At 37.4% G+C, this 22,615-nt stretch overlaps 18 non-coding genes across 18 annotated transcripts; all 18 read right to left on the reverse strand.

Moving 5' to 3' along the window:
- Window positions 1-283: 283 nt before the first annotated feature.
- Window positions 284-476, reverse strand: LOC131958078 (U2 spliceosomal RNA). The gene has a single exon (XR_009389172.1). It is a non-coding gene; the product is annotated as a U2 spliceosomal RNA (small nuclear RNA).
- A 1,098-nt stretch (window positions 477-1,574) lies between these two features.
- On the reverse strand, window positions 1,575-1,767 carry LOC131958079 (U2 spliceosomal RNA). Its single transcript, XR_009389173.1, has one exon. It is a non-coding gene; the product is annotated as a U2 spliceosomal RNA (small nuclear RNA).
- Window positions 1,768-2,865: 1,098 nt separating this feature from the next.
- LOC131958080 (U2 spliceosomal RNA) lies at window positions 2,866-3,058 on the reverse strand. The gene has a single exon (XR_009389174.1). It is a non-coding gene; the product is annotated as a U2 spliceosomal RNA (small nuclear RNA).
- A 1,099-nt stretch (window positions 3,059-4,157) lies between these two features.
- Window positions 4,158-4,350, reverse strand: LOC131958081 (U2 spliceosomal RNA). Its single transcript, XR_009389175.1, has one exon. It is a non-coding gene; the product is annotated as a U2 spliceosomal RNA (small nuclear RNA).
- Window positions 4,351-5,448: 1,098 nt separating this feature from the next.
- Window positions 5,449-5,641, reverse strand: LOC131958082 (U2 spliceosomal RNA). The gene has a single exon (XR_009389176.1). It is a non-coding gene; the product is annotated as a U2 spliceosomal RNA (small nuclear RNA).
- Window positions 5,642-6,740: 1,099 nt separating this feature from the next.
- On the reverse strand, window positions 6,741-6,933 carry LOC131958083 (U2 spliceosomal RNA). The gene has a single exon (XR_009389177.1). It is a non-coding gene; the product is annotated as a U2 spliceosomal RNA (small nuclear RNA).
- Window positions 6,934-8,032: 1,099 nt separating this feature from the next.
- Window positions 8,033-8,225, reverse strand: LOC131958085 (U2 spliceosomal RNA). The gene has a single exon (XR_009389179.1). It is a non-coding gene; the product is annotated as a U2 spliceosomal RNA (small nuclear RNA).
- Window positions 8,226-9,319: 1,094 nt separating this feature from the next.
- On the reverse strand, window positions 9,320-9,512 carry LOC131958087 (U2 spliceosomal RNA). Its single transcript, XR_009389180.1, has one exon. It is a non-coding gene; the product is annotated as a U2 spliceosomal RNA (small nuclear RNA).
- Window positions 9,513-10,612: 1,100 nt separating this feature from the next.
- Window positions 10,613-10,805, reverse strand: LOC131958088 (U2 spliceosomal RNA). Its single transcript, XR_009389181.1, has one exon. It is a non-coding gene; the product is annotated as a U2 spliceosomal RNA (small nuclear RNA).
- A 1,098-nt stretch (window positions 10,806-11,903) lies between these two features.
- Window positions 11,904-12,096, reverse strand: LOC131958089 (U2 spliceosomal RNA). Its single transcript, XR_009389182.1, has one exon. It is a non-coding gene; the product is annotated as a U2 spliceosomal RNA (small nuclear RNA).
- A 1,100-nt stretch (window positions 12,097-13,196) lies between these two features.
- LOC131958090 (U2 spliceosomal RNA) lies at window positions 13,197-13,389 on the reverse strand. Its single transcript, XR_009389183.1, has one exon. It is a non-coding gene; the product is annotated as a U2 spliceosomal RNA (small nuclear RNA).
- Window positions 13,390-14,488: 1,099 nt separating this feature from the next.
- Window positions 14,489-14,681, reverse strand: LOC131958091 (U2 spliceosomal RNA). The gene has a single exon (XR_009389184.1). It is a non-coding gene; the product is annotated as a U2 spliceosomal RNA (small nuclear RNA).
- Window positions 14,682-15,780: 1,099 nt separating this feature from the next.
- Window positions 15,781-15,973, reverse strand: LOC131958092 (U2 spliceosomal RNA). Its single transcript, XR_009389185.1, has one exon. It is a non-coding gene; the product is annotated as a U2 spliceosomal RNA (small nuclear RNA).
- A 1,098-nt stretch (window positions 15,974-17,071) lies between these two features.
- LOC131958093 (U2 spliceosomal RNA) lies at window positions 17,072-17,264 on the reverse strand. The gene has a single exon (XR_009389186.1). It is a non-coding gene; the product is annotated as a U2 spliceosomal RNA (small nuclear RNA).
- Window positions 17,265-18,361: 1,097 nt separating this feature from the next.
- On the reverse strand, window positions 18,362-18,554 carry LOC131958094 (U2 spliceosomal RNA). Its single transcript, XR_009389187.1, has one exon. It is a non-coding gene; the product is annotated as a U2 spliceosomal RNA (small nuclear RNA).
- A 1,098-nt stretch (window positions 18,555-19,652) lies between these two features.
- On the reverse strand, window positions 19,653-19,845 carry LOC131958095 (U2 spliceosomal RNA). The gene has a single exon (XR_009389188.1). It is a non-coding gene; the product is annotated as a U2 spliceosomal RNA (small nuclear RNA).
- Window positions 19,846-20,944: 1,099 nt separating this feature from the next.
- Window positions 20,945-21,137, reverse strand: LOC131958097 (U2 spliceosomal RNA). Its single transcript, XR_009389190.1, has one exon. It is a non-coding gene; the product is annotated as a U2 spliceosomal RNA (small nuclear RNA).
- A 1,099-nt stretch (window positions 21,138-22,236) lies between these two features.
- LOC131958098 (U2 spliceosomal RNA) lies at window positions 22,237-22,429 on the reverse strand. Its single transcript, XR_009389191.1, has one exon. It is a non-coding gene; the product is annotated as a U2 spliceosomal RNA (small nuclear RNA).
- Between the last annotated feature and the right edge of the window lie 186 nt (window positions 22,430-22,615).

The following is a 22,615-nucleotide window of genomic DNA, read 5'->3' on the forward strand; positions in this document are numbered from 1 at the left end:
CACATACTGGCCATGACAAATGATTTTTAAAACATAATTTAGATTAGTAAACAACGAAGGAGAGGAGCGGAGAGAAATTTTAAATATAAAAAAAAATATCTGTTTTTATACCGGCTGCCGTTCGTTTGAGAACCGTCAAATAAAGAAAAAATGTGCTGGTCAGCTCAAACGATTAACATTTTAAGCAAACAGTGACTGGTATAGAATAAATACCATATCACTCTGACTGACCAGCAGTGAGCTGTTTTTATTGAGAGAGAGAGACCAATCGTACATTATTGAAATTGAATGGGCCATTCCCGGAAGAACTGCAATACCGGGCCGACCCGTGGCGAGAGCGGAGCAAGCCCCGGGCATCCCGCCGAGTACCAAAAATCAGTTTAATATCGTAGTGACTCAATGAGCCACGTATCAGATATTAAGCTGATAAGAACAGATACTACACTTTGATCTTAGCCAAAAGGCCGAGAAGCGATAACGGTCACTGGACTACCGACGCCTCATATTCCGGAAAATTTCCTATCCGCTCCTCTGAAATGATTCCGTAAATATTCATCCGATTCCGCACACCGAAAATATTCCTTATTGCAGAAATCGCCGCCCATGCGACGTACGGCCGTTAGGCGGTGGGCGTTTTACAATCTGCCAAAGCGGAAAGGCGAATGTTAACGAAATCAATGAAACAAGTAACATTATGAATTTCTAAAACTCAAACAAGGAAAAAAATATAGCGCCTTACCTTAACGTCGTAATAGTGGCTTCCCTTGACGCCCGCGCCGCCTTGATGTATATCGAATCGATCAACGCCCTGTTGTTTTACGTCTTTGGCGGGCGGCGCAAGGCGACTAGCGCTGTGGAACAAGCCAACGTTAAAAAGGTATAGGAAGAGACTGAGAAAGAAAAAGAATACAAAAAGGTGACGTGAGGTCGGCAGGAGAAAAGATGCGGAACAAAACCACAAAATTTAAATTTGTAAATTTAGATTTTTTTTTTTTTTTTTTTTTATTTATATTTTTTTTTCTTAAACGGATCATTGTTATTAATATTCTGCTGATTGTAATGTTTCATTTAACATTTTGAAATCAATTAGGATCAAGATATATGCAAATCGTTGAAGGAAAGAATACATTAAACAATGTACGTAACAATGTACGTCAGTTTAAAAATAAAAATGAATTTTTGTTTTTTTAAATTGAAATAACTTTTAAAAATTTACATTTAAATTTCTATTTTCTTTATATTAAAGTGAAATTAATACTGGTCCTGTGTGGACAGAAGTGTGATATTTTGACACATACTGGCCATGACAAATGATTTTTAAAACATAATTTAGATTAGTAAACAACGAAGGAGAGGAGCGGAGAGAAATTTTAAATATAAAAAAAAATATCTGTTTTTATACCGGCTGCCGTTCGTTTGAGAACCGTCAAATAAAGAAAAAATGTGCTGGTCAGCTCAAACGATTAACATTTTAAGCAAACAGTGACTGGTATAGAATAAATACCATATCACTCTGACTGACCAGCAGTGAGCTGTTTTTATTGAGAGAGAGAGACCAATCGTACATTATTGAAATTGAATGGGCCATTCCCGGAAGAACTGCAATACCGGGCCGACCCGTGGCGAGAGCGGAGCAAGCCCCGGGCATCCCGCCGAGTACCAAAAATCAGTTTAATATCGTAGTGACTCAATGAGCCACGTATCAGATATTAAGCTGATAAGAACAGATACTACACTTTGATCTTAGCCAAAAGGCCGAGAAGCGATAACGGTCACTGGACTACCGACGCCTCATATTCCGGAAAATTTCCTATCCGCTCCTCTGAAATGATTCCGTAAATATTCATCCGATTCCGCACACCGAAAATATTCCTTATTGCAGAAATCGCCGCCCATGCGACGTACGGCCGTTAGGCGGTGGGCGTTTTACAATCTGCCAAAGCGGAAAGGCGAATGTTAACGAAATCAATGAAACAAGTAACATTATGAATTTCTAAAACTCAAACAAGGAAAAAAATATAGCGCCTTACCTTAACGTCGTAATAGTGGCTTCCCTTGACGCCCGCGCCGCCTTGATGTATATCGAATCGATCAACGCCCTGTTGTTTTACGTCTTTGGCGGGCGGCGCAAGGCGACTAGCGCTGTGGAACAAGCCAACGTTAAAAAGGTATAGGAAGAGACTGAGAAAGAAAAAGAATACAAAAAGGTGACGTGAGGTCGGCAGGAGAAAAGATGCGGAACAAAACCACAAAATTTAAATTTGTAAATTTAGATTTTTTTTTTTTTTTTTTTTTATTTATATTTTTTTTTCTTAAACGGATCATTGTTATTAATATTCTGCTGATTGTAATGTTTCATTTAACATTTTGAAATCAATTAGGATCAAGATATATGCAAATCGTTGAAGGAAAGAATACATTAAACAATGTACGTAACAATGTACGTCAGTTTAAAAATAAAAATGAATTTTTGTTTTTTTAAATTGAAATAACTTTTAAAAATTTACATTTAAATTTCTATTTTCTTTATATTAAAGTGAAATTAATACTGGTCCTGTGTGGACAGAAGTGTGATATTTTGACACATACTGGCCATGACAAATGATTTTTAAAACATAATTTAGATTAGTAAACAACGAAGGAGAGGAGCGGAGAGAAATTTTAAATATAAAAAAAAATATCTGTTTTTATACCGGCTGCCGTTCGTTTGAGAACCGTCAAATAAAGAAAAAATGTGCTGGTCAGCTCAAACGATTAACATTTTAAGCAAACAGTGACTGGTATAGAATAAATACCATATCACTCTGACTGACCAGCAGTGAGCTGTTTTTATTGAGAGAGAGAGACCAATCGTACATTATTGAAATTGAATGGGCCATTCCCGGAAGAACTGCAATACCGGGCCGACCCGTGGCGAGAGCGGAGCAAGCCCCGGGCATCCCGCCGAGTACCAAAAATCAGTTTAATATCGTAGTGACTCAATGAGCCACGTATCAGATATTAAGCTGATAAGAACAGATACTACACTTTGATCTTAGCCAAAAGGCCGAGAAGCGATAACGGTCACTGGACTACCGACGCCTCATATTCCGGAAAATTTCCTATCCGCTCCTCTGAAATGATTCCGTAAATATTCATCCGATTCCGCACACCGAAAATATTCCTTATTGCAGAAATCGCCGCCCATGCGACGTACGGCCGTTAGGCGGTGGGCGTTTTACAATCTGCCAAAGCGGAAAGGCGAATGTTAACGAAATCAATGAAACAAGTAACATTATGAATTTCTAAAACTCAAACAAGGAAAAAAATATAGCGCCTTACCTTAACGTCGTAATAGTGGCTTCCCTTGACGCCCGCGCCGCCTTGATGTATATCGAATCGATCAACGCCCTGTTGTTTTACGTCTTTGGCGGGCGGCGCAAGGCGACTAGCGCTGTGGAACAAGCCAACGTTAAAAAGGTATAGGAAGAGACTGAGAAAGAAAAAGAATACAAAAAGGTGACGTGAGGTCGGCAGGAGAAAAGATGCGGAACAAAACCACAAAATTTAAATTTGTAAATTTAGATTTTTTTTTTTTTTTTTTTTTTATTTATATTTTTTTTTCTTAAACGGATCATTGTTATTAATATTCTGCTGATTGTAATGTTTCATTTAACATTTTGAAATCAATTAGGATCAAGATATATGCAAATCGTTGAAGGAAAGAATACATTAAACAATGTACGTAACAATGTACGTCAGTTTAAAAATAAAAATGAATTTTTGTTTTTTTAAATTGAAATAACTTTTAAAAATTTACATTTAAATTTCTATTTTCTTTATATTAAAGTGAAATTAATACTGGTCCTGTGTGGACAGAAGTGTGATATTTTGACACATACTGGCCATGACAAATGATTTTTAAAACATAATTTAGATTAGTAAACAACGAAGGAGAGGAGCGGAGAGAAATTTTAAATATAAAAAAAAATATCTGTTTTTATACCGGCTGCCGTTCGTTTGAGAACCGTCAAATAAAGAAAAAATGTGCTGGTCAGCTCAAACGATTAACATTTTAAGCAAACAGTGACTGGTATAGAATAAATACCATATCACTCTGACTGACCAGCAGTGAGCTGTTTTTATTGAGAGAGAGAGACCAATCGTACATTATTGAAATTGAATGGGCCATTCCCGGAAGAACTGCAATACCGGGCCGACCCGTGGCGAGAGCGGAGCAAGCCCCGGGCATCCCGCCGAGTACCAAAAATCAGTTTAATATCGTAGTGACTCAATGAGCCACGTATCAGATATTAAGCTGATAAGAACAGATACTACACTTTGATCTTAGCCAAAAGGCCGAGAAGCGATAACGGTCACTGGACTACCGACGCCTCATATTCCGGAAAATTTCCTATCCGCTCCTCTGAAATGATTCCGTAAATATTCATCCGATTCCGCACACCGAAAATATTCCTTATTGCAGAAATCGCCGCCCATGCGACGTACGGCCGTTAGGCGGTGGGCGTTTTACAATCTGCCAAAGCGGAAAGGCGAATGTTAACGAAATCAATGAAACAAGTAACATTATGAATTTCTAAAACTCAAACAAGGAAAAAAATATAGCGCCTTACCTTAACGTCGTAATAGTGGCTTCCCTTGACGCCCGCGCCGCCTTGATGTATATCGAATCGATCAACGCCCTGTTGTTTTACGTCTTTGGCGGGCGGCGCAAGGCGACTAGCGCTGTGGAACAAGCCAACGTTAAAAAGGTATAGGAAGAGACTGAGAAAGAAAAAGAATACAAAAAGGTGACGTGAGGTCGGCAGGAGAAAAGATGCGGAACAAAACCACAAAATTTAAATTTGTAAATTTAGATTTTTTTTTTTTTTTTTTTTTATTTATATTTTTTTTTCTTAAACGGATCATTGTTATTAATATTCTGCTGATTGTAATGTTTCATTTAACATTTTGAAATCAATTAGGATCAAGATATATGCAAATCGTTGAAGGAAAGAATACATTAAACAATGTACGTAACAATGTACGTCAGTTTAAAAATAAAAATGAATTTTTGTTTTTTTAAATTGAAATAACTTTTAAAAATTTACATTTAAATTTCTATTTTCTTTATATTAAAGTGAAATTAATACTGGTCCTGTGTGGACAGAAGTGTGATATTTTGACACATACTGGCCATGACAAATGATTTTTAAAACATAATTTAGATTAGTAAACAACGAAGGAGAGGAGCGGAGAGAAATTTTAAATATAAAAAAAAATATCTGTTTTTATACCGGCTGCCGTTCGTTTGAGAACCGTCAAATAAAGAAAAAATGTGCTGGTCAGCTCAAACGATTAACATTTTAAGCAAACAGTGACTGGTATAGAATAAATACCATATCACTCTGACTGACCAGCAGTGAGCTGTTTTTATTGAGAGAGAGAGACCAATCGTACATTATTGAAATTGAATGGGCCATTCCCGGAAGAACTGCAATACCGGGCCGACCCGTGGCGAGAGCGGAGCAAGCCCCGGGCATCCCGCCGAGTACCAAAAATCAGTTTAATATCGTAGTGACTCAATGAGCCACGTATCAGATATTAAGCTGATAAGAACAGATACTACACTTTGATCTTAGCCAAAAGGCCGAGAAGCGATAACGGTCACTGGACTACCGACGCCTCATATTCCGGAAAATTTCCTATCCGCTCCTCTGAAATGATTCCGTAAATATTCATCCGATTCCGCACACCGAAAATATTCCTTATTGCAGAAATCGCCGCCCATGCGACGTACGGCCGTTAGGCGGTGGGCGTTTTACAATCTGCCAAAGCGGAAAGGCGAATGTTAACGAAATCAATGAAACAAGTAACATTATGAATTTCTAAAACTCAAACAAGGAAAAAAATATAGCGCCTTACCTTAACGTCGTAATAGTGGCTTCCCTTGACGCCCGCGCCGCCTTGATGTATATCGAATCGATCAACGCCCTGTTGTTTTACGTCTTTGGCGGGCGGCGCAAGGCGACTAGCGCTGTGGAACAAGCCAACGTTAAAAAGGTATAGGAAGAGACTGAGAAAGAAAAAGAATACAAAAAGGTGACGTGAGGTCGGCAGGAGAAAAGATGCGGAACAAAACCACAAAATTTAAATTTGTAAATTTAGATTTTTTTTTTTTTTTTTTTTTATTTATATTTTTTTTTCTTAAACGGATCATTGTTATTAATATTCTGCTGATTGTAATGTTTCATTTAACATTTTGAAATCAATTAGGATCAAGATATATGCAAATCGTTGAAGGAAAGAATACATTAAACAATGTACGTAACAATGTACGTCAGTTTAAAAATAAAAATGAATTTTTGTTTTTTTAAATTGAAATAACTTTTAAAAATTTACATTTAAATTTCTATTTTCTTTATATTAAAGTGAAATTAATACTGGTCCTGTGTGGACAGAAGTGTGATATTTTGACACATACTGGCCATGACAAATGATTTTTAAAACATAATTTAGATTAGTAAACAACGAAGGAGAGGAGCGGAGAGAAATTTTAAATATAAAAAAAAATATCTGTTTTATATACCGGCTGCCGTTCGTTTGAGAACCGTCAAATAAAGAAAAAATGTGCTGGTCAGCTCAAACGATTAACATTTTAAGCAAACAGTGACTGGTATAGAATAAATACCATATCACTCTGACTGACCAGCAGTGAGCTGTTTTTATTGAGAGAGAGAGACCAATCGTACATTATTGAAATTGAATGGGCCATTCCCGGAAGAACTGCAATACCGGGCCGACCCGTGGCGAGAGCGGAGCAAGCCCCGGGCATCCCGCCGAGTACCAAAAATCAGTTTAATATCGTAGTGACTCAATGAGCCACGTATCAGATATTAAGCTGATAAGAACAGATACTACACTTTGATCTTAGCCAAAAGGCCGAGAAGCGATAACGGTCACTGGACTACCGACGCCTCATATTCCGGAAAATTTCCTATCCGCTCCTCTGAAATGATTCCGTAAATATTCATCCGATTCCGCACACCGAAAATATTCCTTATTGCAGAAATCGCCGCCCATGCGACGTACGGCCGTTAGGCGGTGGGCGTTTTACAATCTGCCAAAGCGGAAAGGCGAATGTTAACGAAATCAATGAAACAAGTAACATTATGAATTTCTAAAACTCAAACAAGGAAAAAAATATAGCGCCTTACCTTAACGTCGTAATAGTGGCTTCCCTTGACGCCCGCGCCGCCTTGATGTATATCGAATCGATCAACGCCCTGTTGTTTTACGTCTTTGGCGGGCGGCGCAAGGCGACTAGCGCTGTGGAACAAGCCAACGTTAAAAAGGTATAGGAAGAGACTGAGAAAGAAAAAGAATACAAAAAGGTGACGTGAGGTCGGCAGGAGAAAAGATGCGGAACAAAACCACAAAATTTAAATTTGTAAATTTAGATTTTTTTTTTTTTTTTTTTTTTATTTATATTTTTTTTTCTTAAACGGATCATTGTTATTAATATTCTGCTGATTGTAATGTTTCATTTAACATTTTGAAATCAATTAGGATCAAGATATATGCAAATCGTTGAAGGAAAGAATACATTAAACAATGTACGTAACAATGTACGTCAGTTTAAAAATAAAAATGAATTTTTGTTTTTTTAAATTGAAATAACTTTTAAAAATTTACATTTAAATTTCTATTTTCTTTATATTAAAGTGAAATTAATACTGGTCCTGTGTGGACAGAAGTGTGATATTTTGACACATACTGGCCATGACAAATGATTTTTAAAACATAATTTAGATTAGTAAACAACGAAGGAGAGGAGCGGAGAGAAATTTTAAATATAAAAAAAAATATCTGTTTTTATACCGGCTGCCGTTCGTTTGAGAACCGTCAAATAAAGAAAAAATGTGCTGGTCAGCTCAAACGATTAACATTTTAAGCAAACAGTGACTGGTATAGAATAAATACCATATCACTCTGACTGACCAGCAGTGAGCTGTTTTTATTGAGAGAGAGAGACCAATCGTACATTATTGAAATTGAATGGGCCATTCCCGGAAGAACTGCAATACCGGGCCGACCCGTGGCGAGAGCGGAGCAAGCCCCGGGCATCCCGCCGAGTACCAAAAATCAGTTTAATATCGTAGTGACTCAATGAGCCACGTATCAGATATTAAGCTGATAAGAACAGATACTACACTTTGATCTTAGCCAAAAGGCCGAGAAGCGATAACGGTCACTGGACTACCGACGCCTCATATTCCGGAAAATTTCCTATCCGCTCCTCTGAAATGATTCCGTAAATATTCATCCGATTCCGCACACCGAAAATATTCCTTATTGCAGAAATCGCCGCCCATGCGACGTACGGCCGTTAGGCGGTGGGCGTTTTACAATCTGCCAAAGCGGAAAGGCGAATGTTAACGAAATCAATGAAACAAGTAACATTATGAATTTCTAAAACTCAAACAAGGAAAAAAATATAGCGCCTTACCTTAACGTCGTAATAGTGGCTTCCCTTGACGCCCGCGCCGCCTTGATGTATATCGAATCGATCAACGCCCTGTTGTTTCTTTGGCGGGCGGCGCAAGGCGACTAGCGCTGTGGAACAAGCCAACGTTAAAAAGGTATAGGAAGAGACTGAGAAAGAAAAAGAATACAAAAAGGTGACGTGAGGTCGGCAGGAGAAAAGATGCGGAACAAAACCACAAAATTTAAATTTGTAAATTTAGATTTTTTTTTTTTTTTTTTTTTTATTTATATTTTTTTTTCTTAAACGGATCATTGTTATTAATATTCTGCTGATTGTAATGTTTCATTTAACATTTTGAAATCAATTAGGATCAAGATATATGCAAATCGTTGAAGGAAAGAATACATTAAACAATGTACGTAACAATGTACGTCAGTTTAAAAATAAAAATGAATTTTTGTTTTTTTAAATTGAAATAACTTTTAAAAATTTACATTTAAATTTCTATTTTCTTTATATTAAAGTGAAATTAATACTGGTCCTGTGTGGACAGAAGTGTGATATTTTGACACATACTGGCCATGACAAATGATTTTTAAAACATAATTTAGATTAGTAAACAACGAAGGAGAGGAGCGGAGAGAAATTTTAAATATAAAAAAAAATATCTGTTTTTATACCGGCTGCCGTTCGTTTGAGAACCGTCAAATAAAGAAAAAATGTGCTGGTCAGCTCAAACGATTAACATTTTAAGCAAACAGTGACTGGTATAGAATAAATACCATATCACTCTGACTGACCAGCAGTGAGCTGTTTTTATTGAGAGAGAGAGACCAATCGTACATTATTGAAATTGAATGGGCCATTCCCGGAAGAACTGCAATACCGGGCCGACCCGTGGCGAGAGCGGAGCAAGCCCCGGGCATCCCGCCGAGTACCAAAAATCAGTTTAATATCGTAGTGACTCAATGAGCCACGTATCAGATATTAAGCTGATAAGAACAGATACTACACTTTGATCTTAGCCAAAAGGCCGAGAAGCGATAACGGTCACTGGACTACCGACGCCTCATATTCCGGAAAATTTCCTATCCGCTCCTCTGAAATGATTCCGTAAATATTCATCCGATTCCGCACACCGAAAATATTCCTTATTGCAGAAATCGCCGCCCATGCGACGTACGGCCGTTAGGCGGTGGGCGTTTTACAATCTGCCAAAGCGGAAAGGCGAATGTTAACGAAATCAATGAAACAAGTAACATTATGAATTTCTAAAACTCAAACAAGGAAAAAAATATAGCGCCTTACCTTAACGTCGTAATAGTGGCTTCCCTTGACGCCCGCGCCGCCTTGATGTATATCGAATCGATCAACGCCCTGTTGTTTTACGTCTTTGGCGGGCGGCGCAAGGCGACTAGCGCTGTGGAACAAGCCAACGTTAAAAAGGTATAGGAAGAGACTGAGAAAGAAAAAGAATACAAAAAGGTGACGTGAGGTCGGCAGGAGAAAAGATGCGGAACAAAACCACAAAATTTAAATTTGTAAATTTAGATTTTTTTTTTTTTTTTTTTTTTATTTATATTTTTTTTTTCTTAAACGGATCATTGTTATTAATATTCTGCTGATTGTAATGTTTCATTTAACATTTTGAAATCAATTAGGATCAAGATATATGCAAATCGTTGAAGGAAAGAATACATTAAACAATGTACGTAACAATGTACGTCAGTTTAAAAATAAAAATGAATTTTTGTTTTTTTAAATTGAAATAACTTTTAAAAATTTACATTTAAATTTCTATTTTCTTTATATTAAAGTGAAATTAATACTGGTCCTGTGTGGACAGAAGTGTGATATTTTGACACATACTGGCCATGACAAATGATTTTTAAAACATAATTTAGATTAGTAAACAACGAAGGAGAGGAGCGGAGAGAAATTTTAAATATAAAAAAAAATATCTGTTTTTATACCGGCTGCCGTTCGTTTGAGAACCGTCAAATAAAGAAAAAATGTGCTGGTCAGCTCAAACGATTAACATTTTAAGCAAACAGTGACTGGTATAGAATAAATACCATATCACTCTGACTGACCAGCAGTGAGCTGTTTTTATTGAGAGAGAGAGACCAATCGTACATTATTGAAATTGAATGGGCCATTCCCGGAAGAACTGCAATACCGGGCCGACCCGTGGCGAGAGCGGAGCAAGCCCCGGGCATCCCGCCGAGTACCAAAAATCAGTTTAATATCGTAGTGACTCAATGAGCCACGTATCAGATATTAAGCTGATAAGAACAGATACTACACTTTGATCTTAGCCAAAAGGCCGAGAAGCGATAACGGTCACTGGACTACCGACGCCTCATATTCCGGAAAATTTCCTATCCGCTCCTCTGAAATGATTCCGTAAATATTCATCCGATTCCGCACACCGAAAATATTCCTTATTGCAGAAATCGCCGCCCATGCGACGTACGGCCGTTAGGCGGTGGGCGTTTTACAATCTGCCAAAGCGGAAAGGCGAATGTTAACGAAATCAATGAAACAAGTAACATTATGAATTTCTAAAACTCAAACAAGGAAAAAAATATAGCGCCTTACCTTAACGTCGTAATAGTGGCTTCCCTTGACGCCCGCGCCGCCTTGATGTATATCGAATCGATCAACGCCCTGTTGTTTTACGTCTTTGGCGGGCGGCGCAAGGCGACTAGCGCTGTGGAACAAGCCAACGTTAAAAAGGTATAGGAAGAGACTGAGAAAGAAAAAGAATACAAAAAGGTGACGTGAGGTCGGCAGGAGAAAAGATGCGGAACAAAACCACAAAATTTAAATTTGTAAATTTAGATTTTTTTTTTTTTTTTTTTTTATTTATATTTTTTTTTCTTAAACGGATCATTGTTATTAATATTCTGCTGATTGTAATGTTTCATTTAACATTTTGAAATCAATTAGGATCAAGATATATGCAAATCGTTGAAGGAAAGAATACATTAAACAATGTACGTAACAATGTACGTCAGTTTAAAAATAAAAATGAATTTTTGTTTTTTTAAATTGAAATAACTTTTAAAAATTTACATTTAAATTTCTATTTTCTTTATATTAAAGTGAAATTAATACTGGTCCTGTGTGGACAGAAGTGTGATATTTTGACACATACTGGCCATGACAAATGATTTTTAAAACATAATTTAGATTAGTAAACAACGAAGGAGAGGAGCGGAGAGAAATTTTAAATATAAAAAAAAATATCTGTTTTTATACCGGCTGCCGTTCGTTTGAGAACCGTCAAATAAAGAAAAAATGTGCTGGTCAGCTCAAACGATTAACATTTTAAGCAAACAGTGACTGGTATAGAATAAATACCATATCACTCTGACTGACCAGCAGTGAGCTGTTTTTATTGAGAGAGAGAGACCAATCGTACATTATTGAAATTGAATGGGCCATTCCCGGAAGAACTGCAATACCGGGCCGACCCGTGGCGAGAGCGGAGCAAGCCCCGGGCATCCCGCCGAGTACCAAAAATCAGTTTAATATCGTAGTGACTCAATGAGCCACGTATCAGATATTAAGCTGATAAGAACAGATACTACACTTTGATCTTAGCCAAAAGGCCGAGAAGCGATAACGGTCACTGGACTACCGACGCCTCATATTCCGGAAAATTTCCTATCCGCTCCTCTGAAATGATTCCGTAAATATTCATCCGATTCCGCACACCGAAAATATTCCTTATTGCAGAAATCGCCGCCCATGCGACGTACGGCCGTTAGGCGGTGGGCGTTTTACAATCTGCCAAAGCGGAAAGGCGAATGTTAACGAAATCAATGAAACAAGTAACATTATGAATTTCTAAAACTCAAACAAGGAAAAAAAATATAGCGCCTTACCTTAACGTCGTAATAGTGGCTTCCCTTGACGCCCGCGCCGCCTTGATGTATATCGAATCGATCAACGCCCTGTTGTTTTACGTCTTTGGCGGGCGGCGCAAGGCGACTAGCGCTGTGGAACAAGCCAACGTTAAAAAGGTATAGGAAGAGACTGAGAAAGAAAAAGAATACAAAAAGGTGACGTGAGGTCGGCAGGAGAAAAGATGCGGAACAAAACCACAAAATTTAAATTTGTAAATTTAGATTTTTTTTTTTTTTTTTTTTTTATTTATATTTTTTTTTCTTAAACGGATCATTGTTATTAATATTCTGCTGATTGTAATGTTTCATTTAACATTTTGAAATCAATTAGGATCAAGATATATGCAAATCGTTGAAGGAAAGAATACATTAAACAATGTACGTAACAATGTACGTCAGTTTAAAAATAAAAATGAATTTTTGTTTTTTTAAATTGAAATAACTTTTAAAAATTTACATTTAAATTTCTATTTTCTTTATATTAAAGTGAAATTAATACTGGTCCTGTGTGGACAGAAGTGTGATATTTTGACACATACTGGCCATGACAAATGATTTTTAAAACATAATTTAGATTAGTAAACAACGAAGGAGAGGAGCGGAGAGAAATTTTAAATATAAAAAAAAATATCTGTTTTTATACCGGCTGCCGTTCGTTTGAGAACCGTCAAATAAAGAAAAAATGTGCTGGTCAGCTCAAACGATTAACATTTTAAGCAAACAGTGACTGGTATAGAATAAATACCATATCACTCTGACTGACCAGCAGTGAGCTGTTTTTATTGAGAGAGAGAGACCAATCGTACATTATTGAAATTGAATGGGCCATTCCCGGAAGAACTGCAATACCGGGCCGACCCGTGGCGAGAGCGGAGCAAGCCCCGGGCATCCCGCCGAGTACCAAAAATCAGTTTAATATCGTAGTGACTCAATGAGCCACGTATCAGATATTAAGCTGATAAGAACAGATACTACACTTTGATCTTAGCCAAAAGGCCGAGAAGCGATAACGGTCACTGGACTACCGACGCCTCATATTCCGGAAAATTTCCTATCCGCTCCTCTGAAATGATTCCGTAAATATTCATCCGATTCCGCACACCGAAAATATTCCTTATTGCAGAAATCGCCGCCCATGCGACGTACGGCCGTTAGGCGGTGGGCGTTTTACAATCTGCCAAAGCGGAAAGGCGAATGTTAACGAAATCAATGAAACAAGTAACATTATGAATTTCTAAAACTCAAACAAGGAAAAAAATATAGCGCCTTACCTTAACGTCGTAATAGTGGCTTCCCTTGACGCCCGCGCCGCCTTGATGTATATCGAATCGATCAACGCCCTGTTGTTTTACGTCTTTGGCGGGCGGCGCAAGGCGACTAGCGCTGTGGAACAAGCCAACGTTAAAAAGGTATAGGAAGAGACTGAGAAAGAAAAAGAATACAAAAAGGTGACGTGAGGTCGGCAGGAGAAAAGATGCGGAACAAAACCACAAAATTTAAATTTGTAAATTTAGATTTTTTTTTTTTTTTTTTTTTTATTTATATTTTTTTTTCTTAAACGGATCATTGTTATTAATATTCTGCTGATTGTAATGTTTCATTTAACATTTTGAAATCAATTAGGATCAAGATATATGCAAATCGTTGAAGGAAAGAATACATTAAACAATGTACGTAACAATGTACGTCAGTTTAAAAATAAAAATGAATTTTTGTTTTTTTAAATTGAAATAACTTTTAAAAATTTACATTTAAATTTCTATTTTCTTTATATTAAAGTGAAATTAATACTGGTCCTGTGTGGACAGAAGTGTGATATTTTGACACATACTGGCCATGACAAATGATTTTTAAAACATAATTTAGATTAGTAAACAACGAAGGAGAGGAGCGGAGAGAAATTTTAAATATAAAAAAAAATATCTGTTTTTATACCGGCTGCCGTTCGTTTGAGAACCGTCAAATAAAGAAAAAATGTGCTGGTCAGCTCAAACGATTAACATTTTAAGCAAACAGTGACTGGTATAGAATAAATACCATATCACTCTGACTGACCAGCAGTGAGCTGTTTTTATTGAGAGAGAGAGACCAATCGTACATTATTGAAATTGAATGGGCCATTCCCGGAAGAACTGCAATACCGGGCCGACCCGTGGCGAGAGCGGAGCAAGCCCCGGGCATCCCGCCGAGTACCAAAAATCAGTTTAATATCGTAGTGACTCAATGAGCCACGTATCAGATATTAAGCTGATAAGAACAGATACTACACTTTGATCTTAGCCAAAAGGCCGAGAAGCGATAACGGTCACTGGACTACCGACGCCTCATATTCCGGAAAATTTCCTATCCGCTCCTCTGAAATGATTCCGTAAATATTCATCCGATTCCGCACACCGAAAATATTCCTTATTGCAGAAATCGCCGCCCATGCGACGTACGGCCGTTAGGCGGTGGGCGTTTTACAATCTGCCAAAGCGGAAAGGCGAATGTTAACGAAATCAATGAAACAAGTAACATTATGAATTTCTAAAACTCAAACAAGGAAAAAAATATAGCGCCTTACCTTAACGTCGTAATAGTGGCTTCCCTTGACGCCCGCGCCGCCTTGATGTATATCGAATCGATCAACGCCCTGTTGTTTTACGTCTTTGGCGGGCGGCGCAAGGCGACTAGCGCTGTGGAACAAGCCAACGTTAAAAAGGTATAGGAAGAGACTGAGAAAGAAAAAGAATACAAAAAGGTGACGTGAGGTCGGCAGGAGAAAAGATGCGGAACAAAACCACAAAATTTAAATTTGTAAATTTAGATTTTTTTTTTTTTTTTTTTTTTATTTATATTTTTTTTTCTTAAACGGATCATTGTTATTAATATTCTGCTGATTGTAATGTTTCATTTAACATTTTGAAATCAATTAGGATCAAGATATATGCAAATCGTTGAAGGAAAGAATACATTAAACAATGTACGTAACAATGTACGTCAGTTTAAAAATAAAAATGAATTTTTGTTTTTTTAAATTGAAATAACTTTTAAAAATTTACATTTAAATTTCTATTTTCTTTATATTAAAGTGAAATTAATACTGGTCCTGTGTGGACAGAAGTGTGATATTTTGACACATACTGGCCATGACAAATGATTTTTAAAACATAATTTAGATTAGTAAACAACGAAGGAGAGGAGCGGAGAGAAATTTTAAATATAAAAAAAAATATCTGTTTTTATACCGGCTGCCGTTCGTTTGAGAACCGTCAAATAAAGAAAAAATGTGCTGGTCAGCTCAAACGATTAACATTTTAAGCAAACAGTGACTGGTATAGAATAAATACCATATCACTCTGACTGACCAGCAGTGAGCTGTTTTTATTGAGAGAGAGAGACCAATCGTACATTATTGAAATTGAATGGGCCATTCCCGGAAGAACTGCAATACCGGGCCGACCCGTGGCGAGAGCGGAGCAAGCCCCGGGCATCCCGCCGAGTACCAAAAATCAGTTTAATATCGTAGTGACTCAATGAGCCACGTATCAGATATTAAGCTGATAAGAACAGATACTACACTTTGATCTTAGCCAAAAGGCCGAGAAGCGATAACGGTCACTGGACTACCGACGCCTCATATTCCGGAAAATTTCCTATCCGCTCCTCTGAAATGATTCCGTAAATATTCATCCGATTCCGCACACCGAAAATATTCCTTATTGCAGAAATCGCCGCCCATGCGACGTACGGCCGTTAGGCGGTGGGCGTTTTACAATCTGCCAAAGCGGAAAGGCGAATGTTAACGAAATCAATGAAACAAGTAACATTATGAATTTCTAAAACTCAAACAAGGAAAAAAATATAGCGCCTTACCTTAACGTCGTAATAGTGGCTTCCCTTGACGCCCGCGCCGCCTTGATGTATATCGAATCGATCAACGCCCTGTTGTTTTACGTCTTTGGCGGGCGGCGCAAGGCGACTAGCGCTGTGGAACAAGCCAACGTTAAAAAGGTATAGGAAGAGACTGAGAAAGAAAAAGAATACAAAAAGGTGACGTGAGGTCGGCAGGAGAAAAGATGCGGAACAAAACCACAAAATTTAAATTTGTAAATTTAGATTTTTTTTTTTTTTTTTTTTTATTTATATTTTTTTTTCTTAAACGGATCATTGTTATTAATATTCTGCTGATTGTAATGTTTCATTTAACATTTTGAAATCAATTAGGATCAAGATATATGCAAATCGTTGAAGGAAAGAATACATTAAACAATGTACGTAACAATGTACGTCAGTTTAAAAATAAAAATGAATTTTTGTTTTTTTAAATTGAAATAACTTTTAAAAATTTACATTTAAATTTCTATTTTCTTTATATTAAAGTGAAATTAATACTGGTCCTGTGTGGACAGAAGTGTGATATTTTGACACATACTGGCCATGACAAATGATTTTTAAAACATAATTTAGATTAGTAAACAACGAAGGAGAGGAGCGGAGAGAAATTTTAAATATAAAAAAAAATATCTGTTTTTATACCGGCTGCCGTTCGTTTGAGAACCGTCAAATAAAGAAAAAATGTGCTGGTCAGCTCAAACGATTAACATTTTAAGCAAACAGTGACTGGTATAGAATAAATACCATATCACTCTGACTGACCAGCAGTGAGCTGTTTTTATTGAGAGAGAGAGACCAATCGTACATTATTGAAATTGAATGGGCCATTCCCGGAAGAACTGCAATACCGGGCCGACCCGTGGCGAGAGCGGAGCAAGCCCCGGGCATCCCGCCGAGTACCAAAAATCAGTTTAATATCGTAGTGACTCAATGAGCCACGTATCAGATATTAAGCTGATAAGAACAGATACTACACTTTGATCTTAGCCAAAAGGCCGAGAAGCGATAACGGTCACTGGACTACCGACGCCTCATATTCCGGAAAATTTCCTATCCGCTCCTCTGAAATGATTCCGTAAATATTCATCCGATTCCGCACACCGAAAATATTCCTTATTGCAGAAATCGCCGCCCATGCGACGTACGGCCGTTAGGCGGTGGGCGTTTTACAATCTGCCAAAGCGGAAAGGCGAATGTTAACGAAATCAATGAAACAAGTAACATTATGAATTTCTAAAACTCAAACAAGGAAAAAAATATAGCGCCTTACCTTAACGTCGTAATAGTGGCTTCCCTTGACGCCCGCGCCGCCTTGATGTATATCGAATCGATCAACGCCCTGTTGTTTTACGTCTTTGGCGGGCGGCGCAAGGCGACTAGCGCTGTGGAACAAGCCAACGTTAAAAAGGTATAGGAAGAGACTGAGAAAGAAAAAGAATACAAAAAGGTGACGTGAGGTCGGCAGGAGAAAAGATGCGGAACAAAACCACAAAATTTAAATTTGTAAATTTAGATTTTTTTTTTTTTTTTTTTTTATTTATATTTTTTTTTCTTAAACGGATCATTGTTATTAATATTCTGCTGATTGTAATGTTTCATTTAACATTTTGAAATCAATTAGGATCAAGAATATGCAAATCGTTGAAGGAAAGAATACATTAAACAATGTACGTAACAATGTACGTCAGTTTAAAAATAAAAATGAATTTTTGTTTTTTTAAATTGAAATAACTTTTAAAAATTTACATTTAAATTTCTATTTTCTTTATATTAAAGTGAAATTAATACTGGTCCTGTGTGGACAGAAGTGTGATATTTTGACACATACTGGCCATGACAAATGATTTTTAAAACATAATTTAGATTAGTAAACAACGAAGGAGAGGAGCGGAGAGAAATTTTAAATATAAAAAAAAATATCTGTTTTTATACCGGCTGCCGTTCGTTTGAGAACCGTCAAATAAAGAAAAAATGTGCTGGTCAGCTCAAACGATTAACATTTTAAGCAAACAGTGACTGGTATAGAATAAATACCATATCACTCTGACTGACCAGCAGTGAGCTGTTTTTATTGAGAGAGAGAGACCAATCGTACATTATTGAAATTGAATGGGCCATTCCCGGAAGAACTGCAATACCGGGCCGACCCGTGGCGAGAGCGGAGCAAGCCCCGGGCATCCCGCCGAGTACCAAAAATCAGTTTAATATCGTAGTGACTCAATGAGCCACGTATCAGATATTAAGCTGATAAGAACAGATACTACACTTTGATCTTAGCCAAAAGGCCGAGAAGCGATAACGGTCACTGGACTACCGACGCCTCATATTCCGGAAAATTTCCTATCCGCTCCTCTGAAATGATTCCGTAAATATTCATCCGATTCCGCACACCGAAAATATTCCTTATTGCAGAAATCGCCGCCCATGCGACGTACGGCCGTTAGGCGGTGGGCGTTTTACAATCTGCCAAAGCGGAAAGGCGAATGTTAACGAAATCAATGAAACAAGTAACATTATGAATTTCTAAAACTCAAACAAGGAAAAAAATATAGCGCCTTACCTTAACGTCGTAATAGTGGCTTCCCTTGACGCCCGCGCCGCCTTGATGTATATCGAATCGATCAACGCCCTGTTGTTTTACGTCTTTGGCGGGCGGCGCAAGGCGACTAGCGCTGTGGAACAAGCCAACGTTAAAAAGGTATAGGAAGAGACTGAGAAAGAAAAAGAATACAAAAAGGTGACGTGAGGTCGGCAGGAGAAAAGATGCGGAACAAAACCACAAAATTTAAATTTGTAAATTTAGATTTTTTTTTTTTTTTTTTTTTATTTATATTTTTTTTTCTTAAACGGATCATTGTTATTAATATTCTGCTGATTGTAATGTTTCATTTAACATTTTGAAATCAATTAGGATCAAGATATATGCAAATCGTTGAAGGAAAGAATACATTAAACAATGTACGTAACAATGTACGTCAGTTTAAAAATAAAAATGAATTTTTGTTTTTTTAAATTGAAATAACTTTTAAAAATTTACATTTAAATTTCTATTTTCTTTATATTAAAGTGAAATTAATACTGGTCCTGTGTGGACAGAAGTGTGATATTTTGACACATACTGGCCATGACAAATGATTTTTAAAACATAATTTAGATTAGTAAACAACGAAGGAGAGGAGCGGAGAGAAATTTTAAATATAAAAAAAAATATCTGTTTTTATACCGGCTGCCGTTCGTTTGAGAACCGTCAAATAAAGAAAAAATGTGCTGGTCAGCTCAAACGATTAACATTTTAAGCAAACAGTGACTGGTATAGAATAAATACCATATCACTCTGACTGACCAGCAGTGAGCTGTTTTTATTGAGAGAGAGAGACCAATCGTACATTATTGAAATTGAATGGGCCATTCCCGGAAGAACTGCAATACCGGGCCGACCCGTGGCGAGAGCGGAGCAAGCCCCGGGCATCCCGCCGAGTACCAAAAATCAGTTTAATATCGTAGTGACTCAATGAGCCACGTATCAGATATTAAGCTGATAAGAACAGATACTACACTTTGATCTTAGCCAAAAGGCCGAGAAGCGATAACGGTCACTGGACTACCGACGCCTCATATTCCGGAAAATTTCCTATCCGCTCCTCTGAAATGATTCCGTAAATATTCATCCGATTCCGCACACCGAAAATATTCCTTATTGCAGAAATCGCCGCCCATGCGACGTACGGCCGTTAGGCGGTGGGCGTTTTACAATCTGCCAAAGCGGAAAGGCGAATGTTAACGAAATCAATGAAACAAGTAACATTATGAATTTCTAAAACTCAAACAAGGAAAAAAATATAGCGCCTTACCTTAACGTCGTAATAGTGGCTTCCCTTGACGCCCGCGCCGCCTTGATGTATATCGAATCGATCAACGCCCTGTTGTTTTACGTCTTTGGCGGGCGGCGCAAGGCGACTAGCGCTGTGGAACAAGCCAACGTTAAAAAGGTATAGGAAGAGACTGAGAAAGAAAAAGAATACAAAAAGGTGACGTGAGGTCGGCAGGAGAAAAGATGCGGAACAAAACCACAAAATTTAAATTTGTAAATTTAGATTTTTTTTTTTTTTTTTTTTTTATTTATATTTTTTTTTCTTAAACGGATCATTGTTATTAATATTCTGCTGATTGTAATGTTTCATTTAACATTTTGAAATCAATTAGGATCAAGATATATGCAAATCGTTGAAGGAAAGAATACATTAAACAATGTACGTAACAATGTACGTCAGTTTAAAAATAAAAATGAATTTTTGTTTTTTTAAATTGAAATAACTTTTAAAAATTTACATTTAAATTTCTATTTTCTTTATATTAAAGTGAAATTAATACTGGTCCTGTGTGGACAGAAGTGTGATATTTTGACACATACTGGCCATGACAAATGATTTTTAAAACATAATTTAGATTAGTAAACAACGAAGGAGAGGAGCGGAGAGAAATTTTAAATATAAAAAAAAATATCTGTTTTTATACCGGCTGCCGTTCGTTTGAGAACCGTCAAATAAAGAAAAAATGTGCTGGTCAGCTCAAACGATTAACATTTTAAGCAAACAGTGACTGGTATAGAATAAATACCATATCACTCTGACTGACCAGCAGTGAGCTGTTTTTATTGAGAGAGAGAGACCAATCGTACATTATTGAAATTGAATGGGCCATTCCCGGAAGAACTGCAATACCGGGCCGACCCGTGGCGAGAGCGGAGCAAGCCCCGGGCATCCCGCCGAGTACCAAAAATCAGTTTAATATCGTAGTGACTCAATGAGCCACGTATCAGATATTAAGCTGATAAGAACAGATACTACACTTTGATCTTAGCCAAAAGGCCGAGAAGCGATAACGGTCACTGGACTACCGACGCCTCATATTCCGGAAAATTTCCTATCCGCTCCTCTGAAATGATTCCGTAAATATTCATCCGATTCCGCACACCGAAAATATTCCTTATTGCAGAAATCGCCGCCCATGCGACGTACGGCCGTTAGGCGGTGGGCGTTTTACAATCTGCCAAAGCGGAAAGGCGAATGTTAACGAAATCAATGAAACAAGTAACATTATGAATTTCTAAAACTCAAACAAGGAAAAAAATATAGCGCCTTACCTTAACGTCGTAATAGTGGCTTCCCTTGACGCCCGCGCCGCCTTGATGTATATCGAATCGATCAACGCCCTGTTGTTTTACGTCTTTGGCGGGCGGCGCAAGGCGACTAGCGCTGTGGAACAAGCCAACGTTAAAAAGGTATAGGAAGAGACTGAGAAAGAAAAAGAATACAAAAAGGTGACGTGAGGTCGGCAGGAGAAAAGATGCGGAACAAAACCACAAAATTTAAATTTGTAAATTTAGATTTTTTTTTTTTTTTTTTTTTATTTATATTTTTTTTTCTTAAACGGATCATTGTTATTAATATTCTGCTGATTGTAATGTTTCATTTAACATTTTGAAATCAATTAGGATCAAGATATATGCAAATCGTTGAAGGAAAGAATACATTAAACAATGTACGTAACAATGTACGTCAGTTTAAAAATAAAAATGAATTTTTGTTTTTTTAAATTGAAATAACTTTTAAAAATTTACATTTAAATTTCTATTTTCTTTATATTAAAGTGAAATTAATACTGGTCCTGTGTGGACAGAAGTGTGATATTTTGACACATACTGGCCATGACAAATGATTTTTAAAACATAATTTAGATTAGTAAACAACGAAGGAGAGGAGCGGAGAGAAATTTTAAATATAAAAAAAAAATATCTGTTTTTATACCGGCTGCCGTTCGTTTGAGAACCGTCAAATAAAGAAAAAATGTGCTGGTCAGCTCAAACGATTAACATTTTAAGCAAACAGTGACTGGTATAGAATAAATACCATATCACTCTGACTGACCAGCAGTGAGCTGTTTTTATTGAGAGAGAGAGACCAATCGTACATTATTGAAATTGAATGGGCCATTCCCGGAAGAACTGCAATACCGGGCCGACCCGTGGCGAGAGCGGAGCAAGCCCCGGGCATCCCGCCGAGTACCAAAAATCAGTTTAATATCGTAGTGACTCAATGAGCCACGTATCAGATATTAAGCTGATAAGAACAGATACTACACTTTGATCTTAGCCAAAAGGCCGAGAAGCGATAACGGTCACTGGACTACCGACGCCTCATATTCCGGAAAATTTCCTATCCGCTCCTCTGAAATGATTCCGTAAATATTCATCCGATTCCGCACACCGAAAATATTCCTTATTGCAGAAATCGCCGCCCATGCGACGTACGGCCGTTAGGCGGTGGGCGTTTTACAATCTGCCAAAGCGGAAAGGCGA

The sequence above is a fragment of the Physella acuta genome, unplaced genomic scaffold (genome assembly GCF_028476545.2).
Source record: "Physella acuta isolate Inbredline_101_S28 unplaced genomic scaffold, ASM2847654v3 ptg001289l, whole genome shotgun sequence".
Lineage (NCBI taxonomy): Eukaryota > Metazoa > Mollusca > Gastropoda > Physidae > Physella > Physella acuta.